Source organism: Squalius cephalus (genome assembly GCF_949319135.1).
Source record: "Squalius cephalus genome assembly, chromosome: 6".
NCBI lineage: Eukaryota > Metazoa > Chordata > Actinopteri > Cypriniformes > Leuciscidae > Squalius > Squalius cephalus.
In genome coordinates, this window is record NC_137127.1 from 16,192,096 (window position 1) to 16,202,371 (window position 10,276).

A 10,276-nucleotide genomic window follows, 5' to 3' on the forward strand; every position below is an offset into this window, starting at 1 on the left:
CTATGCTGATTTACGCTACAAAATCACTACTCTATTCTAGTATGATTCATTCTTTCCAGCTGGTGAAATTGTTTTCATTCGTACATGTCGCATTAAAATAATATATTGCAAAGTCAGTTGTTTAGCCTTTTCATTTGTTGTCCATTTGTCCAATAATGTAATGTCCATTTATTTTAATGACCAACTGCTACCCAAACACATCCACTGCATTGTTAAACAAAACAGAAACACAGTTAATCTATTTTTTTAGATGTGTCTGACAAAGACATACATTGTCACTAAGGAATGCACACAGCAGATATAGGCCTACATATCTCTAACTCCAACACAAAGATAAGTCTGATTTGTCTGTTTATTTAAAAGAACAAGGCGGCATAACAGATAGCTTTGATTATGATGGATCATAAAGCATTTGTGACATGTAAAGGCAGATTTAAAGGGGCTTAGGTAGCTATCTCAGAAAGCAAGTGTCACGACGATATCTGCACTGGGGCTCTTGGGTAATGCCAGAGTCTTGGAAGTTCATATATCAAACAATAGAACTTCTTTCCCATGTTTTTTATGTTTTCTTCCTCCTCTTTGACATCACAGCTATTGTGTCACGCAAACATCTCCTGGACAGCTCACACCTACCCCAGACATAGCCAACTACATTACTTTACCGTTCAGCTTTACAAAAGGTCAGAGCAAGTTCATTATTATGAGCTCGGGTTACGCATGTGTATTATTCTTTGCAGGGGTCAATTTTTTCACTGTGGTCATAGTCGGGTGTAAGGCTTACCCCCTTGCTCTGTGTAAATAATATTCATATCAACATAAGCACACGCAGACACCAAGGCCATGTTATGTTTTCATAATATTCTAATCACAACATACAACGAAAATTTGTCTTTGTTACGTCAAATGAAATTCATATCATGTTCAAGGTGACGGTTGGGCTCTCTAAGACCAACACCGGTTTTTAAAGAAGATAAATAATATCCTATCATTTGCCCCCTCAGAATAACCATTAAAATACTGCTCTGTGGATATGTGGCTGTATTTTCTGGCTTCAATATTTTATATAACCAAAGCCTAGTTACATTACAGTGTCAGCTCACATGGTCGCCACCTGTACAACTACTATTTTGTTGCTTAAAGAGGAAAAATTCAAAAGGTAAAAAAAAATATTATTATGAGAAACAGAAATATGGTTTTGTTGCTGCCAGAGATAGTAAAAAATAATTGTTTTGGTTGAAGTGAAATGGAGCTCAGCTAGTTTGGCAGCATTCATTTATTATTCCACATGACTCTAATTAAACATAAATGACTGAAGTTGAATTACTTCAAATAAAGCAAAGGGTATTTATACTAAGTGAAAGTGGTACAATACTGTTTGCACGAGTATAAATAGCAACTGCATTGCATTACACTACTGTAAGAAATGTTGTAGTGTAAAGGTGCTTTTCACACATGGTGCTGTTTACACAAAATGTAGGCCTAAGTTAGCCTGGTAATACCAAACTCTGCTACTTCGCTTTGCTTCGTAGACAGAGCATGGTATAATTGAAAAGCGTTTTCTTTCTCACGGGGGGGGGGGGGGCGCTTGTCTGAAGTTTAAAATCATTGGTTACCCGTAAGCCAATCACATAACGTTTGGTTATGGCGTGTGTTATGCGCATGCTCAGCCGCATCTAACTTTCACTGTAAACACATGTATGATGCGAAAACAAAACCATCAAGCGAAATACCGGAGTGAACATGGCTGTGCGCGACTTTTGCAGATTATGTGAAGTAAATCTACGCATCCACGGTACAATCAGTGTCTACGTCACGGCTCTCAGCCCGCCCTCTGTTCGTTGATTGGCCAGCTGTTTTCAGGCCGGAGGAAAACGGAAAGCTATTACGCTGTGTCAGACTGAGTACAGAAGCGAAATGAAATTGAGCGGAAGTAAGAAGTCTGACGTAGTCAGGCTAGGCCTAAATAGCATAAGTAGCCTAATTTTCCTTAAAGGTACAATATGTAAGAATTTTGTATCAAAATATCCAAAAACCACTTGCACAGTGTTATATATTTCTTTCAATTGTGTACTTCCATTATCCTAAATGTTTCCAAGAATTTGTAAATTCAGAGAAATTCACAATTTTAAAAAGTGTTCACTTGTCGCCTGTCAATGACGTAATATCCGCGTTATCCCTGGTTTCCGCCTATACTGCCATAGTAACCATGGCGACAGACATAGAAAACTGCATAGTGCGTAACGTTTAGCGGCACACTGTTTTTGTTTCGTTCAAACATTATGAATCATGGCAAGCAGACTTTGGGACAAAAGGAGAACTAAAACGAGGATCAATATCAGCGTGGCGTTTTCGAGATGGCGAGAGCTCCACGTCCACGACTAACCTGGACTTGACAGAGCTTCACGAGTCACGACTTGCCAGGGACGCCGCTCTTTCATGTACGTTTGTCATGTATGTTTATTGGACAGGTGAGGAAATGTAAATAAAACAAATCAATGTTATATAGCTCAACATAATGAAATGTTAGAATATGATCAGTATGTCATTCTAATGTTGATCTAGCTTACTGCTAGTCTCATAAAGCCAACAAACTAACACATAGAATAACATTATTACTTTCAACACACTCAAATGTTGTTTAGTGTATAGGGGTGCAACGGATCAAAAAACTCACGGTTCGGATCGTTTCTCGGATCAGAGTCACGGATCGGATAATTTTTCGGATCAGCAAAAAAAATATTTTGTTTTTGTTTATTAACACTTTTAAATTATTAAATTAAAATATATAAAATCAACTTAAAGTGCACAAGGCATAATATCTTCTTTTTAACATAATTAATGAAAAACAACTTAAAATGCAACATAAAAAGGCATATCTCCTTCCTTTAAACATGGACCAATGCTTGATGTGTTTCCACTGTCATATAGGGCTGTCAAAATTGCTCAAAAATGACGTTCGAATATTCCCTCTAAAAAAACACATATATTCGAACTATTCGAACATCTGGTTGCGCATTTTGTCAATGACGCGCATTACGTCAATAACAGGACAAATTAATACAAAGAGACATTACTACTTGTATAGGTAGTTTATTTAAGTTTAAACATATTTGACAACGTATTATCTACACAAAAACAAGTAAATCAACTAATGGCCAAGACCGCAGACCTCACTCTCGCTCGCTCGCTCACTCACTCGCACTCGCAGGCACTCTTTCTCTCTCTCGCCCTCGCCCTCGCGCTGCGTTCACACCAAACGCGAATAGAGCGTATGGCGCGAGTGATTTCAATGTTAAGTCAATGTAAAGACGCGTTTACGTGCGTCTGGAGATCTTGGGGCGCGAATAAGGCATCACGCTCTCTGCGGTTCATAACGGTTTAAATGAACAACAAATATAAGCAAATGTTGAGTGCTTTTTTTTTTCATAAATCAATCCGCGGATCACGTGTGTGGCGAACCAAAGATATTGATCCGAACGGATCACGGATCAACGATGATCCGTTGCACCACTATTAGTGTAACGATTGACCAAATGAAACAGCACTGCGTTACCTCACAAGTTTAATTCGTCAAATAAACTGACCAATGTGAGTAGTAATTCAGCACTTGCGGGTAGTTCGGTAGAATGAAATGTCATCCCTTTATATCCGAGGGACTCGCATGTGGCGCTGATATCTGTCTCTTATTAGTAATCGCACCCTGCTTCATACCACAGTCATGTTAAAAAACATGAATGTTTTCACTCATCCATAAACATTATTAGATCCATCAGCATGACAGAAAGTTCCATCTTTCCACTTATCACTGGGTCATCAACCTATGCCGTTGTTATTGTAAGGAGGTTAGCGACCCCTAGCTGCGAATATTTTTTTTTTACATTGTAGCTTTAATATATAAGGAAAACATATAAGCAATTGTGGTCAGTAAAGGTAGTCAGTAAAAAATCCTTCGTCAACAAGTTTGCCAAATTTTAAATATATGGTCTTGGACTTTATACTGACACCAACTGGTGTAAATGTAAAGTGAGTTTTTACTATTTTTGAATGTATTTTATTGAATATTGAATGTATTTATTGTTTATGTGGTTTCCCAAGCATCAGTTTTCTCAGAAATACTAATAGCAATTTTCATGTTTACAGTGCAGACCATGCAGCATATTTTCACAATAAAGGTACTTTTAGTTTTTCTATTTAGAAATGTTTTACATATGAAGAAATAAACATACAATTTTAAGAAATATCATTAAAATGATGCTCACATTAGATACAGAATCCAGATATCACTCTCCAGACTCCAGTCAGTCTTTTAGAACAAGCTGTCTTATTCTGGGTTGTCCCTTTATGGGACGTGTGCCATGTTGAGATCAGCTGTTACTCTTCTTTCTAAGTTAACTATTTTCAGCATAGACATAAATGTAATGACATATTCACTGTATGCAGCCACATACTCACACAGACTGACATAAAAAGTTGCTCATTTACAAAAAAAAAAAATATTCCAGTCATAATTCCACTTAAAATCAGTGATACATGATTCTGTGACCCGGAATGTGAAAACAACTCAACTTAATAGGCCTACCTATAATGGAAACATTTGTAAAATCTTATTTCCCCTTGTTTGTTGTGAATACATTATAATTGCCTCAGGACATAACTGAATGACTGACAGCTCACATATTTTTTTAAAGTAAAAGCAGACCTTTAGTTCAACTCGTTGAATAGTATTCGCATGACACTTTGGACAGTCCTTTGGCCTAAACTTAAACGTCCAATCACACAGCAGGACGATGTCATAACAATTTAATCTCAAATTTAATTTCTAATCCTCAACAACTGTTTCCTACAGTCTGTAAATTTGACTTACGGCAGTTTTTTATATCCACAGCCGTTCATGAAGTTAATCATCATCATCATCCATGGATCATTGCACTCTGCCTGTTATGGTAAAGGCAAATCAAAAAGATTTAAAGTATCTCCACAATGTTAGACAGAGGAAAGTGTACAGTAAAAAAAAAGCTTTCAATAGTGTTCTGCAAACATTAAAAAGGGCGAAGCTCTCTCTTTAGACCTTTTTGCTTGAGCCAAGTCCATGTTTAATGATATGTTTTTAATCCCCCTTCTCATCTTTAAAGAAGGATGTTTTAGCTCTCATACCTGCACTTAGCTCGAGGAGAGCCAGGTGCATATCTAATGACAGAGAGCAGAAAGAGAGCGAAGAAATTCCTCCCTGCCAACATTCCCAAACCTCATTATGTGCCCGGAATACCTGACACTCGGTCTGTCTGTCTGTCTGTGAGTGACAGGTTTAGGGAATTATGGGTAATTCAATCCATCCTGGAACCTCCATAGCCGTAATTGAGAGCAGACAAAGTGCTCGGATAATGCCTCCTGTCGATTAGCTGTGTTTGGAGTGAGCGGATTAAAAACTGTACTGTTACCCGCACACAGGTGAAGAGGGGGCGGATGGTGTAAGGTTTAGGCCGTGTGAAGGATGGATAAGAAGAGACGAGGGGTTTGACATAGTTTGGGGTTTTTATCAAGGGTGTTCAGGTGTGTAAGGGCGCTGACAGAATCCCTTTGAAAGAGACAAAGCTGAACACAACATGTCAGTCAGTCATTTTAGGATACAAACATTCAGTGAAGAAAAAAACGGACTCAGGTAACACAGGTTATTAGGAAGACAAGAAGGGTTGCATATGTGTCCAAAACATAATAGATCTGTTCCAAAAACCTATGGCTTATTTTATGAAGCAAGTTTTAGTTGGCTCTACCCAAGTACGAGTTTAATTTGTGCAAACTCAAAAAAAAAAAATTTTTTAATGGTTTTTGGTAACTTAAATTACACAGCTAACCTATGGAGGAGGAGGTTTCATTCCGGGTAAGAGATCGCAAACCAAAACTGGACCAATCAGCTGTGAGAACTCTGACATATATTTGATGGAATAAAGACACTGACCATTTATCTCATGATCCAAATGTAAGAAATTGCCCTGCTTTTGCTGCTAATTATTTATTTGGGAACATACAATTTTGCAGGATTTTTTTTATTGGCCATTGGGCTAGAGCAATCTGGCAACCCTGGGAATTACTGTAAAAAAACATGGCATAACGGCACACCCTAGCATTATGATGGCACTTTTGCATGGCAAGCCACGCTTTTTCTTTAAAAAAAAAAAAAAAAAAAAAGAAAAAAGAAAAAAGGATAGACTGTTTATTTTCTATCAAAGAGTTTAAACTAAAGTTCCTGCACTAGGGCACAGCCTTCTGCCTTCTAAATGAGTCAAGAAATCTAGGATTTAAAAGAATCAAAAGTGTTTTTGTCTTACTGCCTCATATACTGCTGATGTAGTGAGGAGAGACAGTGAGGCGAGACAGACGGAGAGAAAATGCACGAAAAAAGTCTAAAACAAGAAATCACACTTCTGTGCTAGAGCCTTTTAACACCCAGGTGGCACTATGCTCCACGGACGTACAGTAAACACACTTAGACACGGACACACACATATTCAGAGCAACTAGAATCCGTCACACTGCCACTCACTGCCCTACTTTGATTCTTCAGCATACACAGAGGAAACTGAATCATGCTTTCCTCTCCACATTTATGTCAGAGGTCCAGCTTGCTTAAGCAAAACATAATATTGAGAACACAGGTACAACTATACTGTACAGCATGTGTGCTTGTGCATGCAAATGAAATAAAAACAGATACGCTCATGTTTTATATATAATCAATATAGATAAATGAACTGCTAATATTGATATTAACAAGTCAATATTAATAAGGAACACTCACATAGTCTATAAATTGTGTGTATACTCCATCTGTGGCTTATGACTGAGACTTTCTCTTGGTCTCACCCCATAAAACGGATGGAGTGTGTGAGAGTTTCCATAAAGTCTGCGTGCATCATAGAGAGGTATTATCCGGCCCGTTAACACGAGGCAAATACCGCTGGGAAGAGAAAGAGCCCCCTCTAAACCACTCGAGTAGTACTACGTCCTGGCTTACTTTAGTCCCCTTCAAGAGTCAAGAGTTAATGCCAATCCCAGCTCAGCAGTTGGCGTGGACGTGTGAGAAGGACCAGAGGCAGGCTGAGAATCTCCCATCTTTCATTCCCTTGACAGACACAACAGACACACTTTACTCCCATTAAACATTCCTCACCAGCAAATCTGGCCGGCCGTTTGAAAACAAACCTTATCTGGTTTCACAACCTCATTAATCTTTTCCTTAATTTAAAGTCATCCATGGGCGTTTTTGTGGCTTTTAATCCATAAAAGTTAGCAGATATGAATTTAAGACAATTTAAGACAAAAACCTACTTTGGCATGAGGTCAATTCTAATGATAATGATCCTTAAATGCAGCCCTAAGCCTTTGTGACCCTCCTCCTCCTCCAAGTCCACACTTAAGTGACGTAATGCCACATAGACTGTCTGGTAGTGTCCCCATGGAGACTGTATCAGAATGCACTTTTCTGAAACTTAAAACAACATCGTTCGCAAATGCTACAAATGCCCATCACAAATCCCATTCCTTTACCACCTGACTAGCAAATCATGCACAGTGAAGAAAACTGCAATGGGTATACTGGAAAGGAATGACACATAGGTTTAGCAAACTGAACTGATATATATATATATATATATATATATATATATATATATATATATATATATATATATATATATATATAATTTAATTTAATAAATTAACCAATATATTATTATTTATAAATTTCATTTTAAACTAAAATAAATTTTAATCTAAAATAAATTAAAATCTAAAAGAAATGAATATGTAAATAAAATAATATATGCAAATAAAAAAAATAAATGGACATCTATACAATAGCATGCATGGGTGTTAATAAATACATTTGTGCTTTTGTAAAGATGCCTTTTTTATCATATGCACTTGTTAAAGTCAAATATTTGCTTTACACTAAGTTGCTTGCCAGTAAGAGAATGTTTAATAAAGTGCAGATGGGAATTAAATCTTCTGAAATTAAACGTTTCCTATCACCTAAAGATAACAGGAGAAGAGAAAGGGGAGAGCCATGCATGATCAACTAGGCTACCTCAATATCTGTAAATATTTATCCTCACGAGAGTCAGCAATTCATTTTATTCCCTAAAGTCAGTATCACACACCGTTTTAATTGCTAGTATCCTTAATAACATAATTTAATATATGTATAATATAACTAAGGAAAGATGATCACTATCGACTATCGCCCGTCATAAAACACAAATTGTCACTTATTCTGAGTGATGCACCTTAAAACATCATCAAAATGTCTGAACTGCTGAATTTTGATTAGGTTTTAGTGTTTTTCTTCCCAGTATATATCATTGAAATGCAACAGAATAATGAAATATTATTAATAACGAGTACCTGTGAGAGAGTTGGTGTCTGTCTGTTATTTTCTCGAAGTCTGAGGCGCAGTTTGACACTTCAAAATCCGTTATTATCCAAAGTCATGCTTGAAATGTTTTGAAGACGTTTCCGCTGTTTCCAAACTAAACTCTCTTCAACTTAATTAAGGGGGGGCAAATAAAACGAAAACAAATAAAAAGACTAATGAACTGTTCTCTCAGTGTGACTGGACTCTATGTGAATTTGGCTGAGGTGTCCGCGTCTGTGTGGGGCTCGTGTCTGCTGGCTCGAGCAGAGAGCACCAATTAGCGCCGCGTGCAGCAGGGAAGGGAGGGCGGGAATCGCGACAGACATATTCACACATTTTCCACGAGCTATAATGCTCATGTGTAAATTATATTTATATTATGAAAAATGTATTTGATTCGGTTTGAATCAAATGCGAGAGAATTATACTGCGTTCGAGACATCTCAAATTGTGCCCCCTACATGAAAAAAATGACTGGAATGGCGCTCGAAGTAGGATTAGACCAATTAGCCTAATCCCGACCTCGGCAAGAAGCCATGATGTCAAAAGATGGTGCGAGACTGACCAGCATTGGGCACACTGATCTATATAGAATGACTGGATAGCTCATGACGTCATAAACAGTGAAGCCACCGCGCCGCCTCACGCGTTCTATTGAATCAATAGGAAATTTTATGATTTGACTGAAAAAACATTGCCTAACGAGACACAGTGTTTAAATCTAAAGTTTCCCTGTACATTCTCACAACGTAAACATCCTAAGCATTTAAATGGGTAGGCTATTTGTTTAAAGTCGGAATTTTTTCCTGCTTATTAAAAAACGGCAATTTCTTTGCAAAAGGAATAAAAAGCTGTACGAGAACACTTGTCGGCCTTCACTGAAGAGCTATCTTCACAGGTAAGAAAAACAGTTTGATACTATTAATTAAATAGTGAATGCTAAAGACCTATATTTTTGTGAATTGGTGAATATTCAGGTGAATATTGTTTCGTGGCCACGAATTAATTATACCTCAGCACGTTATACTAATTTGTTCCCTCGTTTTACTATATTGTGGCCATATTGTTAGTTCAACGTGTCCACGATTTATTAAAACGAGAGAACAAATAAGTCGTCGTAACAACGAATTATTTAGATCAGTGGAGAGGGCGCATAAGAACAAGCAGAGAGAGAGAGAGCCCCGGTTGCGCGCGCGCACTCTCACCGCCTTCAAACAACACGAGCGCTGTATTGCTCTCTCTCCCTCGCGCATATCAACATCAATTTACACAATAGTAAAAGGTCGGAAGACCGACTGTGTTTTATAGATTAGTAGTTTGTTCATATAAAGTGTTTGATTCAAGTACATGTTCAGAAAATGCACAATACAATTTGTATGGGTTATGTAACGGTAAACGGATTCTGCACGAAGCTCTTGAAGTTGTCAAATGGTGTCGCTATTGGACACTTAATTGTGATTATTGCTGCCCTGAGGTTTCTTATAGGCTACTGTTGATTGTTTTATCGTTGTTTTTTGAAGAAGCAGCAGCATTACTCTTGCCTCGGAGAAAACAACACGGGCATAGCGACAATTTTGCATAGAAATTACTATTTATAGGGCTTGAATTACAACCTGTGGGCAGTTTTTCTACATCCTTTTGTGAACGTCGTTTTACACTTGTACACAGCGGGTCATCTTGAAAGTGCGGTCGGAGCTACCAAATCTGTATAACGGCCATTGGAGCCCTCTGCTGGTAGGGAATCGTAAGATGGCCGCTCGAACACTTCTGTTTTGTAAGTTATGTCTAGTGTATGCACTGAATAAAGACACTGAGAGCGAGCTCATACGTTTCAGGAAGCTTTTACTGTGAATATATGTGTTACCT

At 37.8% G+C, this 10,276-nt stretch overlaps 1 protein-coding gene across 2 annotated transcripts in view; it reads right to left on the bottom strand.

Moving 5' to 3' along the window:
- Positions 1-8,685, bottom strand: part of sema3d (sema domain, immunoglobulin domain (Ig), short basic domain, secreted, (semaphorin) 3D) — a 46,233-nt gene extending 37,548 nt beyond the window's left edge. The window contains exon 1 of one of the 2 annotated variants that reach the window (XM_079874282.1): positions 8,401-8,685. The gene's annotated coding sequence lies outside the window, so the exon portion shown is untranslated. The remainder of the gene's footprint in view (positions 1-8,400) is intronic. The other variant, XM_079874283.1, reaches the window with a different exon arrangement.
- Between the last annotated feature and the right edge of the window lie 1,591 nt (positions 8,686-10,276).